The sequence below is a fragment of the Lepidochelys olivacea genome (genome assembly GCF_965140295.1).
Source record: "Lepidochelys olivacea isolate rLepOli2 genome assembly, chromosome: 1".
NCBI classification, from domain to species: domain Eukaryota; kingdom Metazoa; phylum Chordata; order Testudines; family Cheloniidae; genus Lepidochelys; species Lepidochelys olivacea.
This window is the reverse complement of record NC_140411.1, coordinates 244,396,023-244,414,596: the sequence shown is the minus strand read 5'-3', so window position 1 is coordinate 244,414,596 and position 18,574 is coordinate 244,396,023. Positions and strand designations below refer to the sequence as shown.

General features: G+C 49.5%; 1 protein-coding gene across 1 annotated transcript in view; it reads right to left on the bottom strand.

Annotated features, from left to right (window-relative positions):
* The window catches only part of LOC311523146 (sodium- and chloride-dependent betaine transporter-like), a 71,135-nt gene extending 53,076 nt beyond the window's left edge, over window positions 1–18,059 (bottom strand). Inside the window, exon 1 of the mRNA XM_084632878.1 lies at window positions 17,988–18,059. The gene's annotated coding sequence lies outside the window, so the exon portion shown is untranslated. The remainder of the gene's footprint in view (window positions 1–17,987) is intronic.
* Between the last annotated feature and the right edge of the window lie 515 nt (window positions 18,060–18,574).

Here is an 18,574-nt window from a genome sequence, read left to right as displayed (position 1 = left end):
AATCTAGTATGATTCTTATTAGGCACAGAGATCCCTTAAAGTTTTGTTATCTACAGAAATCCCTAAATTGTCCCAGGTTGTTGACTGCTGAAGCACAAGTGCATTTCCCTCTGGCTCAGCGGGGTGGGGAACCTGTCAGACAGCACACTGTCACCGTCAGTCAGATCTCCTACCAACATGTCATTCTGAATTCTAGCCACTTCTGAGAGCTTTCTCTTGACAGCCTTCTCTAAGCTTCCCAAGTGGGCAAAGCATCTTTCATTGCCACCTCATCTGCAGCATATAGGCCACCCAGCTAATGATTTCATCGCAATGCTTCTGCACAAGAGCAAAGAAGGAGAGAGGAAGTTTAGATGCCTCGTTTGATCTGTCACAGTCTTCACTACACGCCGATTTGCTGTAGCCCAGTGCACATCATCACTCAGGATGATGCTTTTGTCTGTGCTGACTGGAGATGTTGTTCGATGCTGGGAGCAGAAGGTTTAACTTCATTTATTTGAGATGGACCTGAAGCAAAACCACAGAGTCAGCCTCCTTTTATTCATATCTCTTTGTATTATAGAAGTCCCTAGGGGACTCTGGTTAAATCAGGGCCCCATTATGTTAGGTGCTACACATACACCAGAGAGAGAGAAAGTCCCTAAATGGACAAGGCCATGGGTGAGAGAAAAGGCAGCTTATCTCCATTCTAGAGATTGTGAACTGAGGCAGAGAGAGATTCAGTCCCTTGCTGAAGATCTCACACAAAAATCTGCGGTAGAACCAGGATTGGAACTCAGATCTCCTGAGTCACAGTCCAGTACCTTAACCTTGCAGAGAGTCAAACTGGTATTTATTTTGGTTTGGTTCAGGTTCGGGACCAACTGTATTCAATGTGTTCGGGTTCAGCTTCGGTTCCAGCCACTCAAAAAAAATCACCAGTTCAGATCAAATTTCAATCTTAGTGAAGTAAATTAGAAAAAAGGGGAGTTGAAACTTAAAATTGAAACTATTTTTATTTTTCACCATTTATTTAACTTGACATGAGTTGTCCTCGTGGTTTGGTATTGTCAAACACATTTTTTTATTTGTTTGCGCGGACTAAACTAACATCTAATATTTGCTACATAATATTGGACTTCTGCAGTGACAGGATACATTTGAGTTTGGGGCCTGGGCTTTAGTTCAGGGAGAGCAAATGGAGGGAGAGGCTGCCCCAGGGGTTGGGGATGGGAGGGAGGAGGTCCATCTAAGGGGGAGAAGGGTTGGGGTGCCAATACCTTTGCCTGTGGGCTTGACACGTTATTGTTAACTTCTGGGACAAGGGAGCATTCCACCTCTTCTCTCCCCAGGGGGAAGTTGTAAGATTTTGCCATATGGTTGTTATTGAAATATGTTGTAAGGCTGGGAGACGCCTACAGTTAGCTCTCCAGTGGCAACAAAAGAGGGGACCCACACCCAGGTGAGCGTTAAATGACTATCACCAGCCATTGAACAGCAAGGGAACTGTAAACAAGGGATTTACAATTCAATAAGACACAGTGTGCAAGCACCACACAATAGGGATGACTCTGTGACTCAGCAAGGGCCTACCAGGACATGCTTGGGCCAGTATCTTCCCTGGTTTCAGAGTAGCAGCCATGTTAGTCTGTATTCACAAAAAGAAAAGGAGTACTTGTGGCACCTTAGAGACTAACCCATTTATTTGAGCCGGGCACTGCCCTGCCCAGCTCGCTTCATGAGGCCATTCGGGGTCTAGCCCCAAAGGGCCTCAGAAAATGGGTCCAGGCTCTGGTCCTAGACAAAGAGGGGGGCAGCAAGGCAGGGACAACTGACAGCCATGTACCCCTAACCCCAGGGATGGAGGGCAGGCCTGGAGAGCTTTCCTGCTCTTCTCGCAGGCAGTTATGATCACTAGATGGGTTTACAGGGACACAGTGCCTCCAGCAAGCACCTTGCCATGTTGGAAAGCCCGACTCCTGGTACCGAGTTTATGGGAAATGCTCATGGGACATGAACTGAGAATAAAAAATACAGGATGGTGGCGTCATGACATCTCCTCTCTCCTCCCCCACTTGCACTGAAGGCAACAGGAACACGAGAAAGACAAAGACTTTGAACTGGGGAGACGGGTCTCAGGCTGAACAGAGAATTCAGCCTGTGTATTAAGAACTATAACCTGTCTGCAACATCTAGTGGGGCAAGAAAAGCTGCTTGATTCAAAACTTACTGAGTCTGATAACATTTAGGATTTGGAATGCGTGTTTATTTTTATTTCTTGGGTAACTATTTCTGGCCTTTATGCCTACCACTTATCACTTATAACCTATCTTTCTGTAGTTAAGAAACTTATTTTAATGTTTTATCTTAACCAGGGGTTTGCTGCTTGTCATTAGCAAAGCATTGTGAGCAACAGCCCAGGCTGGAGAGTTAAGGGGGCACAGCAGTCCCACCGTCCCAAGCTGCATGCCGGGGGTCCCATTATACCTATTCCCCCTCACCCAGCTGCCATCCTGATTTTTCACACTTGCTATCCGCTCACCCTACTCCAGTTCTGGTTCAGGTTCAGTCGGTAGAACAAAATTATGGATCAGGTTCAATTCCAGTTCAGATAAAAATAGCGGTTCAAAGTGGTTCTCTGGTTTCAGTTAGTTCTGGTTCCTCTCCCAGTGGCGCTGGAACATTTTGAATAGGGGGGGCGGAAAAAGCCAGGCCCCTAACCCCTGAGCTGAGGCTGGGAGCAGGGCTGTGTCTCCAGGAAGGGGGGACTCAGACAGGGGTAAGGGGGCTGAGTCTGGGGCCAGCAGCCAAGACCCTGTGTGGGGGACCAGGAGTGGAGCCTGGGCACAGGGCTGGGAGCCAGGACTCTGCATGCGGAGCCAGTAGCGGAGCCCCACGTAAAACCTGGGGGTGCTGCAGCACCCGCCCATACTCTTAGTTCCCACCCCTGTGCCCACTCCCTGACCACAAACTACCCTGAACCTCAGAGACATCAGAACATGGATGTGGACTTTGCAGACGGCCCTTCTCTCTATAATAGGCCAAATGAAACTGCAGTGACTCTGAGGTAGTGTATACAATAGCAAGCATGGGATAAACACCTAGACAGACAGATGGCAAGGAGTGCTGTCTAATAACAGCAAGTCACGGTGCTTTTGTAGCCTAATTTTCCTATAAAAAAAAGATGTGATTGAAAATGTACCCGTTATGTCAGATGGCATCCAGGCTCTCTTCTTGGGCCCCCAAGTAACTGGCAGGGCTGCAATTGAAACAGATGCTCAGGGTTGTGTTGCTTACTCAGTAACAGCTTCTCTCTCTCTACCACCCAGCACAACAGTTATGCTGCCTTTGGTCAGTTCACCACCTTTGCTTTGCCTGTTGCTTCTAAGAAAAAAATCTCTGCACAACCCACAGCCGTGAGGCCCTATTTCATTCCTTTCCCTCGTGCTTTCAGGTCAGAGGAAATCCTGGATGGTTTCTGGTTTCCTTTGAACACTGTCCATGCTCAGGGACCAGCAGCAGCCTCGCTGCATCATTTTTAGACACAACGCGGGATGCATTCTCCATCTCCTCAGAGGTGAGTTTTTCCCATCTCCACCTGTTTTGCGATCTCAAATACAGCGGTGCAGGCAGACCTCATTTCTTGCTGGGAGGGACACAAAGGGGTGACACGTAACCTCCCCACGCTCTCCCCGTTCGTCCCCTTCCCATGATACGCATCATGGGCCACATTGCCGGGGAGGGTGGCTCTGTTCTCCTCCCACTGCCCTGGAGCCTTCTGCTGTACAGACCCCAGGCAGGATTCAGGAGATGCAGCTGTGTGGAAGGACTGGGGGCTACCAGCGTGGAGCCGCCTGGCAGTCCACGTTCTGCTCCTTTACCACTGCTGATCAGGGCTCTCTGGAACCGCAGCGGGGAAAGGAGCAGAATGTGGGGCCACCGGGCAGCCCCACGCCGGCAGCTCCTCCGGCACAGCTGCTGTACCGCTGTCAGCCGCACCCCCCACCAGCCCTGTCCTCTGGCCGTGCTGCTGTACAGACCCCAGGCAGGAGGACTCAGGAGATGCCGCTGCGAGGAAGGGCTGGGGGCGGGCTCCTCCTGTGTCTTTCCGGTACACCATGCCAGCTATAAATACCTTACTCATATGGTGTACTGTACCGTACCACCGTTCTTGCACCACCGCTCAAATACCTCAAACTGGAGTAAAAGTCACTTGATAGGAGCATTCTGCAGTCTATTAACATAAAGATGCTCCCAGTCCGTACTTCTTGGAGACCATCATTCTCAGACTCTTTCCTTCTTCAGAACGCACTTTCACCAGTAAAGTTTTCCTCCCGTTTACATGAAAAAGATTCTATGCTCCGTAAAAATATCCTGGATCTGTGTTACAGCTACCTTTTCTGTTCTGTTCCTGATTCTCTGACCACGCTCACTGATGCCTTTTATTGCAGCTTTCCAAACTCAACACTTCTGTCTGGTGCCTTTATCTGCATCTGTAGGCAGCTTGTCTGTGTGCAACAACACTTTGTCAGCTTCCAGGGCAGGTGGGCGGTTTCCTATCTGGCTGCTTTAACACATGACACTGCACAAAAGAACTGCAGCTGGGTGGGTCAGCATGCGGCCTGAAACACTGTTTGCAGGTGGCCACCTTTCACAGGAGGGACTTAATGTGGGAGAAATAGGGAACCATATGGGGACTGAAATTCAGACAGCCACTAAAACCAACGACCACAACCTGGAGGTAGCAGTAAGTACAGGCTACACCATTCAGCACTTGGCACTTCTATACAGCTTCTCTTCTTCAAAGTCCAATACTAGAATGAGCTGTTCTGTTCTCTCACTGGCCATATTTTGTTCTGTATGTGTACAGCCCCTAGCACAATGGGGCCCTAGTCCTAGGCACTATTGCAATAATAACCACCACCCCACGCAGAACTGAACAAAGCTTACCTCTCCCAGACCAGACACTGCAGGGTGCATCTAAAAAGAACTAAGAAATTATTACATACATTTATAACAGTGCCTGTTGTTGTAGCATTTGATATCACGCTATTTAATAAACCCTTCATTAGATTTACTTATAGGATAATGGGGAAGTAGGAAGGTCATTCATAAGTACCTAAGAGCCACAACGTGGAAAACTGGTTTAATCATCTCTATAAACTTGTGTCCAATTCTCTCCTCCTTTTCCTCAATGTTTCTAAAGCTTTTCTTTCTGTAAGGGGACTGTTGCCCCCTTACTAACATTCAGTGGGGGTGTTTTAGTTGCTAGCTCCCAGTACTAAAAGGGGAAGGGTCGATGGGGAATCAGGACCCTGAGACTGCCAGTCCCTAGGAGCAATGGGGAGAGACCAATGCTCCAGGTCAGCCTGAATGACAGGGCGAGCAGGCTATCAGGGAGTCACGAGGCCAGGGAGGTCCCGTCCTCCATGTGAGCTGGAATTGCCTGGGTCAGACAGAGTGGGGCCGAGCTAAGGAGAAAGTTGGGGCCCAAGCTGAGCTGGGGAGCAGAGCTGGGCCAGATCCAGAGAGAGCAGACCCTGTCCTGGGAGCAGAGCTGCAGCCCCAAAGCCAGAGGCGCAGCCCAGAGAGAGCAGACTTGCCCTGGGAGCAGAGCTGCAGCAACCAGAGCCAGAGGGGCCAGAAAAGCAGCCCAGGAAGCAGGTCAGTGCTGGGAGCAGAGCGACAGAAGCAGCCTGCAGAACAGACCTGTCCTGGGAGCAGAGGAGCTGTAGCAACCAGAGGCAGAGGGGCCAAAGAAGCAGCCCCGGGAGCTGGAGGCAGAGCAGCAGCAGCAGTGCTGAGACCGAGTGGTGGAGCTGGGGCTGGAGCAGTCCGGAGCTGGGTGGGGTGAGCAGCTGGCGAGAGCGAGGGGGACCCTGGGCAGCAGGCCCAGCACAGGGAGACGCCTCAGCCAGGAGGCTCTGCAGGCCAGGCTTGGATCGTAACCCCGACAGGGCGGGGGCGACACTGGGAAGGAGGGTCCTACCACTGAGAGCCTGAGAGCCACCACCAGAGCGAGTGTCCAACCCACAGCATCCCTGCAGCACAGCCAGGGCCTGAGAAGGAGGCCTGGGACTTACAAGGAACAGACTGTGAACTGCCCTGACATTCCAGAGACACTGTGATGTTCCCACCCACAGAGCGGGTTGATGTGTTTCCTTTCACCTTTCCCATTATTCCTTATTCTTTTTAAAATTCATTGTTGATTAAATAACTTGCATTTGTATGTATGTATGTAATGGTCAGTGGGTCAGAGAAGTGGCGAGTGCAGAGAGAGTACCCCGGAGTGGGACACCCTAGCCCCTGTCCTAGGTGACCACAGCAGGGTTGGGGGTCGAGCCCCCCGGGAATCCTGGGCCCAGCCTTGTTGGGGTTACGAGGACTCTGCCAGACAGGAGAGAGGAAGGGGAGTCCTCAAGAGCAGGGAGGCCACTGGGTAAAGGAAGTGGGAGCGAGGACTCAGATCCTTTCACTAGCCCACTTCACCAGGGTAGTGCAGAAGCCAGGAAAGTTCCCCAAAATAGCGGGACTATTCCCCCGCTTACATATCCATTCAAGTGCTGACAAAGTGGTTGTACTGTCCCAGCAAGCTGCCATGGGCGGTGGGTAGAAGAGGCTTGGGGAGGCTGAGCCTCCCCAAATAAGGCAAGAAATGCCAGATGCAACACACTTCTCTTTAGAGGCAAGCCAGCCCACTGTCTTTGGAGCACCACCACCGGAAGCTCCTGAAAAGGTGTGGGGCCGCTGGTGACCAGACTGAGGCTCCACTCCCATTTGGCCTCTTCCCCCGTGGCCCTGCCCATGCTGCGCCAGTTCTCCCTATCACTGTGCCCTCGCTCCCCCGAGGCCTTCCCCGCCCACTCCTCTCAACCCTCTGCCCCAAGGCCCTCCCCACCCATCACTCACTCTTCTCCGCCCCTTCCCCCGCCTCCCGTTGCTCGCCCTTAACTCAGGAAAAAAGGGGGAGGGCAAAAAAAGGGGCAAAGAGGAGCGAGCGGCGGTCAGGAGGGTCTCAGGGGAAGAGGTCAAGCCAGAGCAGGGCCTCAGGGCAGAGCGGAGGTGGAGCACGGGCAGGGCCTCGGGGGGGGGGTCGAGCAAGGCTGGGGCCTAGGGCGGAGCAGGGGGCAGAGCCACAGTCCAGCTGCCGATGGCCCCCCCTGCCACTTCTAGAGATCTTCCGGCACTCACGCCACCTATGAATAGAAGCTTCTATAGTGAGCAAGCTCTATATGTCCTTTTGGTCTGACCCAGGCTGAGCACTGGGGCTCTTCTGCTTATGCTTAAAACTTCTTGCTGCTCACCCTCCAAGCAGCATAATAATACAGTTCCTCCTTGTTAGGGGTTTTTCCTCCCTACCCTCTTCTGCTTCAAGTTGCAAATTTAGCTGATGGGTAGAATTCACTTGCATGTCTGCTCTTCACAGGGGCTGCAGGGTGGGGGGAGAGCCAGCAGCAATATTTTTTGTGGTCTGATAGTTTGCCTGATATCGATGGGACTTCTTCGTCCGGCAGGACATTGTCCTTTCTGTTGGAGACTAGTATTTCACACTAGTTAATGCTTCTATCCCGGCTGTTACAAAGGCTTACAATGCAAATGTTCAATTATCACCTTACGACATGGGACAGAGAGGTTAGACGTGAGATTGATACATGCAGGAACTTACAAACATTCAGTACAGCCTAAACAAAGCACATTTGTATTAATCTAATACCAATTTGACCAATAGTAACACCCAGGTTGGCCAGACCGGTTTCAGCTATGGATTTGTCAGTGTTCCACTGAGGCATGGAGTCCTTAGCATAAGCTGGCACCTGACTGGCCAGCATCACAAGGGCAACAACAATGGGGAGAGATACCGGGGGAAGGAAGTGCATAGAAGGAAATATTAAAAAACAGGATTATTTAGTGCTGGCCTACACACAGATTTTGCACCACTAGTACTGTATTGGTTTAGAAAGCAGTATAGTTAAAGCGGTACAAATGTGCCTCTGCTGGTACAGTTTATGCCTGTAAATTTACAGGAAAGCTACAGCAATGGAAGTGTCTTTTTACCCATATAACTACATCCACACTAGGGGGTTGTACTGCTTTAACTATATCTGTTTCTAAAGCAATATATTTTGAGCCATACCAAGCTGTGCAGACCAGCTCCCAGTGTAGAAAGGAGAACGGCAAAGAGGTATGGGGGTGGGGAGGGAAAGCATGCGCTCAACATACCTATTTACCCTAGCCTACAAGACAGCACTCAAAATTAAAGAGCTGCTTATTTGAAATTGAAAAGGGCAAATTATTTTTTTGTTGTACTCCTCTTATAATTAACTCATGATACTTGCTGTCGCAGGGTATTTTCAAGGTGTACGCTCAGTGAGATTCATGGAGGCCAGTGGCAGGAATGAGAAGTTGAACAATGGACCAGATGTTGCTCTCATAGCCCTGGTCTACACTAGGACTTTAGGTCGAATTTAGCAGCATTAAATCGATTTAAACCTGCACCCGTCCACACAATGAAGCCCTTTATTTCAACTTAAAGGGCTCTTAAAATCGATTTCCTTACTCCACCCCTGACAAGTGGATTAGCGCTTAAATTGACGTTGCCGGCGCGAATTTGGGGTACTGTGGACACAATTTGATGGTATTGGCCTCCGGGAGCTATCCCAGAGTGCTCCATTCTGACCGCTCTGGACAGCACTCTCAACTCAGATGCACTGGCCAGGTAGACAGGAAAAGAACCGTGAACTTTTGAATCTCATTTCCTGTTTGGCCAGCGTGGCAAGCTGCAGGTGACCATGCAGAGCTCATCAGCACAGGTGACCATGATGGAGTCCCAGAATCGCAAAAGAGCTCCAGCATGGACCGAACGGGAGGTACGGGATCTGATCGCTGTTTGGGGAGAGGAATCCGTGCTATCAGAACTCCGTTCCAGTTTTCGAAATGCCAAAACCTTTGTGAAAATCTCCCAGGGCATGAAGGACAGAGGCCATAACAGGGACCCAAAGCAGTGCCGCGTGAAACTGAAGGAGCTGAGGCAAGCCTACCAGAAAACCAGAGAGGCGAACAGCCGCTCTGGGTCAGAGCCCCAAACATGCCGCTTCTATGATGAGCTGCATGCCATCTTAGGGGGTTCAGCCACCACTACCCCAGCCGTGTTGTTTGACTCCTTCAATGGAGATGGAGGCAGTACGGAAGTAGGTTTTGGGGATGAAGAAGATGAGGAGGAGGAGGAGGTTGTAGATAGCTCACAGCAAGCAAGCGGAGAAACCGGTTTTCCCGACAGCCAGGAACTGTTTCTCACCCTAGACCTGGAGCCAGTACCCCCCGAACCCACCCAAGGCTGCCTCCTGGACCCAGCAGGCGGAGAAGGGACCTCTGGTGAGTGTACCTTTTAAAATGCTATACATGGTTTAAAAGCAAGCATGTGAAAAGATTACTTTGCCCTGGCATTTGCGGTTCTCCTAGATGTAGTCCTAAAGCCTTTGCAAAAGGTTTCTGGGGAGGGCAGCCTTATTTCATCCTTCATGGTAGGACACTTTACCACTCCAGGCCAGTAACACGTACTCGGGAATCACTGTAGAACAAAGCATTGCAGTGTATGTTTGCTGGCATTCAACCAAAATCCGTTCTTTATCTCTCTGTGTTATCCTCAGGAGAGTGAGATATAATTCATGGTCACCTGGTTGAAATAGAGTGCTTTTCTTCAGGGGACACTCAGAGGAGCCCATTCCTGCTGGGCTGTTTGCCTGTGGCTAAACAGAAATGTTCCCCGCTGTTAGCCACAGGGAGGGGGGAAGGTTGAGGGGGTAGTCACGCGGTGGGAGGAGGCAAAATGCGACCTTGTAACGAAAGCACATGTGCTATGTATGTAATGTTAACAGCAAGGTTTACCCTGAAAGAGTGTAGCGACTGTTTTATAAAATGTGTCTTTTTAAATACCGCTGTCCCTTTTTTTTTCTTCACCAGCTGCATGTGTTTCAATGATCACAGGATCTTCTCCTTCCCAGAGGCTAGTGAAGCTTAGAAAGAAAAAAAAAACGCACTCGCGATGAAATGTTCTCCGAGCTCATGCTGTCCTCCCACACTGACAGAGCACAGACGAATGCGTGGAGGCAAATAATGTCAGAGTGCAGGAAAGCACAAAATGACCGGGAGGAGAGGTGGAGGGCTGAAGAGAGTAAGTGGCGGGCTGAAGAGAGTAAGTGGCGGGCTGAAGAGAGGGCTGAAGCTCAAATGTGGCGGCAGCGTGATGAGAGGAGGCAGGATTCAATGCTGAGGCTGCTGCAGGACCAAACCAGTATGCTCCAGTGTATGGTTGAGCTGCAGCAAAGGCAGCTGGAGCACAGACTGCCACTGCTGCCCCTCTGTAACCAACCGCCCTCCTCCCCAAGTTCCATAGTCTCCACACCCAGACGCCCAAGAACGCGGTGGGGGGGCCTCCGGCCAACCAGCCACTCCACCACAGAGGATTGCCCAAAAAAAAGAAGGCTGTCATTCAATAAATTTTAAAGTTGTAAACTTTTAAAGTGCTGTGCTTAAAGTGCTGTGTGGCATTTTCCTTCCCTCCTCCACCACCCCTCCTGGGCTACCTTGGTAGTCATCTCCCTATTTGTGTGATGAATGAATAACGAATGCATGACTGTGAATGCATGACTTATGTACTCGGTGTGAAGCAGCAATGACTTTATTGCCTCTGCAAGCAATGATTAAAGGGAGGAGGGGAGGGTGGTTAGCTTACAGGGAAGTAGAGTGAACCAAGGGACGGGGGGTTTCATCAAGGAGAAACAAACAGAACTTTCACACCGTAGCCTGGCCAGTCATGAAACTGGTTTTCAAAGCTTCTCTGATGCGTACCGCGCCCTCCTGTGCTCTTCTAACCGCCCTGGTGTCTGGCTGCGCGTAACCAGCAGCTAGGCGATTTGCCTCAACCTCCCACCTCGCCATAAACGTCTCCCCCTTACTCTCACAGATATTGTGGAGCACACAGCAAGCAGTAATAACAGTGGGAATATTGGTTTCGCTGAGGTCTAAGCGAGTCAGTAAACTGCGCCAGCGCGCCTTTAAACGTCCAAATACACATTCTACCACCATTCTGCACTTGCTCAGCCTGTAGTTGAACAGCTCCTGACTACTGTCCAGGCTGCCTGTGTACGGCTTCATGAGCCATGGCATTAAGGGGTAGGCTGGGTCCCCAAGGATACATATAGGCATTTCAACATCCCCAACAGTTATTTTCTGGTCTGGGAATAAAGTCCCTTCCTGCAGCTTTTGAAACAGACCAGAGTTCCTGAAGATGCCAGCATCATCACCTTTCCCAGCCATCCCACGTTGATGTTGGTGAAACGTCCCTTGTGATCCACCAGAGCTTGCAGCACTATCGAAAAGTACCCCTTGCGGTTTATGTACTCGGCGGCTTGGTGCTCCGGTGCCAAGATAGGGATATGGGTTCCGTCTATAGCCCCACCACAGTTAGGGAATCCCATTGCAGCAAAGCCATCCACTATGACCTGCACATTTCCCAGGGTCACTACCCTTGATATCAGCAGATCTTTGATTGCGTGGGCTACTTGCATCACAGCAGCCCCCACAGTAGATTTGCCCACTCCAAATTGATTCCCAACTGACCGGTAGCTGTCTGGCGTTGCAAGCTTCCACAGGGCTATTGCCACTCACTTCTCAACTGTGAGGGCTACTCTCATCTTGGTATTCATGCGCTTCAGGGCAGGGGAAAGCAAGTCACAAAGTTCCATGAAAGTGCCCCTACGCATGCGAAAGTTTCGCAGCCACTGGGAATCGTCCCAGACCTGCAACACTATGCGGTCCCACCAGTCTGTGCTTGTTTCCCGAGCCCAGAATCGGCGTTCCACAGCATGAACCTGCCCCATTAGCACCATGATGCATGCATTGTCAGGGCCCATGCTTTCAGAGAAATCTGTGTCCATGTCCTGATCACTCACGGGACCGCGCTGACGTCGCCTCCTCGCCCGGTATCGCGTTGCCATGTTCTGGTGCTGCATATACTGCTGGATAATGCGTGTGGTGGTTAATGTGCTCCTAATTGCCAAAGTGAGCTGAGCGGCCTCCATGCTTGCCTTGGTATGGCGTCCGCACAGAAAAAAGGCGCGGAACGATTGTCTGCCGTTGCTCTGACGGAGGGAGGGGCGACTGACGACACGGCTTACAGGGTTGGCTTCAGGGAGCTAAAATCAACAAAGGGTGTGCCTGTACATCAAGGAGTATTTCAGGCAGAACTGCACGGAGGGTTCCAATAAGAAATGGTGCACCTAAGTTATCGTTGTTATTGGAACAAGGAGGTTAGCCTGGCCTCTGATTGATACATGGCTAGATTTACCTCGCTGCACCTTCTCTGTGAGTGAGTGCAGTGTGATCTAGACAGGGGAGGAGGCAAATGAGTACAAAACAAATCTGGTCTATTTCTTGTTCTGACCCACTCCATCTATCTTTTACATCTTTGGCTGGCAGCAGACGGTGCAGAAGGACTGCATGCCATCCACATCTCATGGCTGCTCGGCAGAAGATGGTACAGTACGACGGCTAGCCATCTTCATCTCTTGCCTGCCTGGCATAAGATGGTACAATACGACTGCTAGCAATCCTCATCTCTTGCCTGCCTGGCAGAAGATGGTACAGTACGACTGCTAGCAGTCTGTATCGCCTGCCCGCTCACCATAAGACGGTTCAATAGGACTGCAGGACTAAAGAGAATGACCTGGTCAAGTCACTCCAAATTTAGTCCCTGCGCCCATGTCTGCCCAGGCGCTCCCAGCCGACGTGGCCAGGAGCACCTCGGACACGACGAGGACGACTACCAATCGTATTGCACCGTCTGCTGCCAGAAGGCAATGGGTTGCTGCTACTGTGCAGCAAAGCCGTACCGCGTTTGCCAGCACCCAGGAGACATAGGGTGACGGTTACCTGAGCGGGCTCCATGCTTGCCGTGGTATGGCGTCTGCACAGGTAACTCAGGAAAAAAGGCGCGAAATGATTGTCTGCCCTTGCTTTCATGGGGGGAGGGAGGGAACGGGGGCCTGACGATATGTACCCAGAACCACCCGCGACAATGTTTTAGCCCCATCAGGCATTGGGATCTCAACCCAGAATTCCAATGGGCAGCGGAGACTGCGGGAACTGTGGGATAGCTACCCACAGTGCAACGCTCCGGAAGTCGACGCTTGCCTCGGTACTGTGGAAGCGCTCCGCCGAGTTAATGCACTTAATGCACTTAGAGCATTTTCTGTGGGGACACACACACTCGAATATATAAAACATTTCTAAAAAACCGACTTCTATAAATTCAACCTAATTTCGTAGTGTAGACATACCCATAGTACTAGTGGTAAACCATAGTAACTCTACTGAAATCAGTTTAGTGGTTTTGGATTTACACACATGTGGGTGAGATCAAAATCTGACTCTGCATCTGCCAACACAGTGAACTAGGATTTTAATTACAAGGATTATTGATCCTCACGCTTCAGGGAACAAGCACCCTGCTGAATTTAGGAAGGAGCTTCTCCTGCCCTGCCCCTTTTGCTTCGTTATGGCACACATTGTATCTACTGGTCAGGCAAGGTTCACGTTGTATCTACTGTACAGAGAGAGAGAGAGAGAGCGCGAGCCAGATTCTGCTCTCACATAGACCAGGGTAAATCAGGAGGAACTGGTAAAGTCACCAGCATTACACTGGTGTAAGGAAGAGCAGAATCAGCTCCCTCTGCCTTTGTATTAAAGAAAAGTAACTGTTTTGATCCAAGTAAGTTAAAGAAACAATTACTGCTCAACTCCCAGGCTGGTTCTACTTGCTACCAGAGAACAAAGAGCTCCCAGCATGTTCCGAAGGAATAGGGAGCTGCACCTCACAGAAACACCACGGCTCACATTCTTCCAGGTACGTGCCACACACAAATACGCCCCCCTGAGCAACATAAGTTTCACTGGCATAAGCACCCGTGTGCACAGCACTATGTTAGTGGCAGATGCTTTCCCACCAACATAGCTACCGCCGCTTGTTAGGTGGTTTTATTTATGTCAATGGGAGAGCTCTCTCCCATCGGCATAGAGCAGCTACATGAGCAATCTTACAGTGGCATAGCTGTATCAGTACAGCTGTGCCGCAGTAAGCTTGCTAGTGTAGACATGGAGACTTCAAGAGAGACAAGAAGGTGAATAGCAAGAACCTTAGCTCAGAGATGGCATAAATATATACTTGTGACTCACCAGCCACTCAAACCCAGACACCATCTGAAATATACCAGGATGGGAGAGGAAGGCCAATGAGTGACAAAGGGGAGAGGACTCCTGCCTGGAATTACATCAACTTGGCTGCTTTCCACTGATCCAGGCCATCATCTAACAGGAGGCTGCACACACCAGTGCTGGAACTAGGGGTACTGGGGGTGCACCTGCACCCCTGACTTGAAGTGGTTTTCATCATATAAAGGGTTTGCAGTTTGATTCAATGGCTCTCAGCACCCCCACTATACGAATTGTTGAATGGGTTCTTGAAGACTGGCTGGAGATTAGAGGGACTATACTGCCAAGTCAGAGATGGGCCCAAATCAGAAATTCCCAGATCCCAACCAGGGGCCAGTGCAAGGATATTTTGCACCCTAGGCGAAACTTCCCACCCCCCGGCACATCGGTTCATTGAGGGGCAAATCCCAACAAGCCTTTATAGCTCTAACTGCACCTGTTACCTCTTGATTATTAAAAAGATATTTCTTAATGATCAATAATGAATACAATCATAATATACAAGGGCAGAGGGGATATTTTATTCTTGGGTTATAAATCTTTTTCCTCTTACAATATAAATCATACATGCTGCTAAGAAGGAAGGTCTTGTGTGAGAGTCACGTGCCTGGGAGTGAGCAGATCCATGTTCTATTCCCAGCTTTTCCTCAGAATTCCTGCAACACACACATTCTTCTCCCTTGCAAGGCAACTCAGAGGAACATCTAGAAGAGCTAGCTCTTAAATAGACACATCCTTGGGCCAACATGACACCCATATGCCTCATTTTCAATTGAATAGGCACATTGCCTCCCAAGAACTCCAGCGAGCAGGGATAGGGTGTGTGCATGGCACACCATCCCTAGAGGACATGCTACCATATTTGCAACCAATGTGGAGAAAGGTGTAAGGGGAACATGACCAAGTCTGCGGCCCAGCACATTTTGAGGGAATTTGTGCACCAAGGGTCCCCAGAGTGAGTCCCTGAAGCAGGGGTACTTGCAACCATGTACTATGTGTCCTAGGGTGTAGGACAACACATATCTGTCAGTTTGTGGTTCAAGAGCACTTCAAATGCCATTGCATCTACTAACTGATTAGACAATACAGCACTGAAGCACTTGCATAACTTCAACCATGTGAGTAATCCTGCTATGTTTAAAGTTACTCACATGCTTCAGTGCCTGGAAGCACTGCCACTCTGGTAGTGGAGTTATGTATTACCCTTCCCATGGCGCGGTGTTTCAAAAATATTAATATTAAAGATTTATATTGCCAGAGGCGTCAACCATGTTGGGGCCCCATTGTGCTAGGAACTAAATTGATACATAGTAAATGATAGTCCCCAGGTGTTTACAGTCTAAAGACATGATATAACAGGTGCATAGGCAAACACCTGTGCAGGTTGTCCGTGGTGCATATGGCTGTGGGATGTTTCTTTTAGGATGAAATCCAAATTAATAAACAAAGTCACTTGGCATAGCCTACCAAGAATCAACTTTGCAGTTGACAAATCCCACTCAGTTAATTGCTCATCTAACTTTCAGCAACTTTCATGAAAATCTAGGCTCTTTATCTCTTAGATAAAAAAATATGTATTTCTCTCCCTGCATCCTCTGGAAACCTAACTACTTGTTGGCTTAGTTGATATGGAGTTCATTGTTTTTCAGTTGACTTTCAAAATGTGCCGTGCAAATATTTGAGTAACAGTACCTCAAAAGGCAGAAGGGCGGGGGGGGGAGGTGGTTTTTCCATACTCAACTTTCAAAATCATTTTCTCTCTCTGTGAATTTTTAACAATACTAAAGTTAGTAAAACAAGACTTTTTTTTAAGATGTGATGGTCCAAGTATAAACAAACAAAACTCCCTCTTCCTATAGACATCTTAGCTCCACACATTCTCTCTCGCTCTCAGCAAGGGATTCAATTAGAGCTTGGCACATTTTTTCAGGTGAATCGTTTTTCTGATGAACACCATTCAGTCAACCTGAAACTACTCATGAATCTAATACAAATTTGCTGAATAGTTTCAGCGAGAGAGAGACATTTCCAGACTAGATTCACAAAACAGCCAGAGAAGGCAGAGGTTGGGTACTTTATAGCTTTTAGCACAGTGCACTCACCAGGGATATGGGAGACCTAGGTCTGAGTTCCTCCCCTGGAGCAGGGACTTAAATCCAGGTGTCCCCCAAGCTCTGGAACAAGGATTTGAACCCAACTCTGCCCTAACCAGCAGGCTCTTAGCTCTTCTGGGGTGGGTCTCTCTCTCCATCTCTCCTGTTGAAATTGTTGTGCTTTGTATGAAATACTTGAATAGTCATTGGGCCAGAGAGCAAGACACAATGAGAATAACTCTATAGTCTGGAGATTAGGGCACTCCCCTGGAATGTGGGAGATCCAACTTCAAGTCCCCGTGCCAATGAACCTTTAATGCCTTAAATACTGGTCTAAGGCTATGTCTACACCAGCACTTTTGTCAGTAAAATTTTGTCTGTCAGGGGGTGTGAAAAAACACACCCCGACTGACATAAGTTACACTGAAAGAAGTGTCAGTGTGGACAGAGCTATTTTGGTGGGAGAGCTTCTCCCACCGACATACCTAATGCCACTTGTTGGGGGTGGTTTAATTATGCCAAGGGGAGAGCTCTCTTCTGTCAACATAGAGCGGCTACATGGGAGACCTTACAGCAGCGCACCTACATCAGTACATCTGTGCCGCATTAAGGTGTCTAATGTAGATGTAGCCTAAAAGTTACAAGGGGGCCTACCATCTTCATTCAACCTAGCACAGACTTCTTCAGTTCACTGATATTTTCCACAATGTGTAGATCCGGGTCAACCAAAACCAAATATTTTTTCCAATACCAGCAAACCAAAAAAAAAAGTGGTTAGTTTTCACACTGCCCTATTCACAGTGCTTCCCCACGCCCCTCTGCAGAATCCTCAGATCAGGACATTCCCCAACACACAGACAAACGCGCACACCAGGAGACCGGTAAAGTTCTTCTCACAGAGCAGCGCCTGCAGGCACCCAGTATATGTCAGAACGCTGTTCTCCCCGGGGAGAGAAGAGAAGGAATTTCTATACTTTGCTTACAGCAAATGAAATTCCTGCAGCCTATCCCACTGTGTGCTCCCTCCCACTCCACCCATCCCTGCTTTACAACCCCATCACTGCCTGCTCCTCTCAGCCTGTGTCCTTCTCACAGCCCGTAACTGTCTCTGCCCATCCCTTTTGCTACCTGGCCCATGCACTCCTTAACCCTAACAGTACCTGTTGCCTGTCCCTCTCTCAGCCCTGTGCTCTCCACCCCCCTAGCAATCCCTCGGTGCCCATTCCCTTTGCTATCCATCCACCTCTTTGCCAATCTCTCTAGCATCCCTTGCTGCCAAGTCCCCTCACTACCCATTTCCCCCTCTGGTGTCCCTACCTTCTCACCTCAGAATTTCCATTGGAAATCAATAAGGAAAGTTCCCTTCAGTTGGTCCCTCAAAATGAATTCATTTACTTTCTTCAGGTCCCTCTTCCTAGCCTAACAGCGGTGGGGGCTTCTCCCTCTTTCAAACTCCTTTGCCCACCCATCAAAATACTCCAGGCACCCCTGGACTCCAGCAAGCAGTTCTGTTGAAATGTTCGTGAAGCCTGCAAGGTGACTGCCTCAGTGACAATCAGGGGCTGTGGAGTCCCCTGCGGCCCCAGCACTGGCAGCATGACGTACAGACTCAAACAGACACAGGGACAGAACAGTTACCCAGCTTACCTGAATCCAGCTCAAGTCTCCGCAGGCAGTGAAGTGCAGTACTGTCCCACTGAGTCACCAACAGGCAATTCACTATACACAAGAAGAGGCAAGTCAAGGTGCCTACAATTCTGAGAGAAATGGGGTTGGGCAAAAGATTCTTCCCTCCCACCCCCCTCCATCAGATCTCCCTGTTAAATGATTATCAAGTTCACTGGTGGGTGGAGTGGGAGAGAGGGGGAATGTGTGTGAGCAATGGAAATTTCTCCTCACCTCCCTTCCAATACTTCCCTCTCCAGACCTTGACCTATAATAAGAGGCACTGGCAGAGAGAGAAGGAGGGAAAGAGGCCATGCCAGGCAGAACTAAGGTCAGAAGTTTGCAGGCAACAGTTACAACATTCAGTGGAACTAATCCAAGTCCCTTTACACTCACTGGAACGAAACAAGCTCTCCTCTCACACACAGTTTGATAAAGCCTAACCAGACTGCCTCACATTCCCAGCTCTTTAAACTGTGGAATCCCCTTACAGTGCCCTGGGACATGGAACGAATCACCTCAAACTCCACCAGGAATGATTATGCTAAACCTGCTTCAGTGCTGGAGCT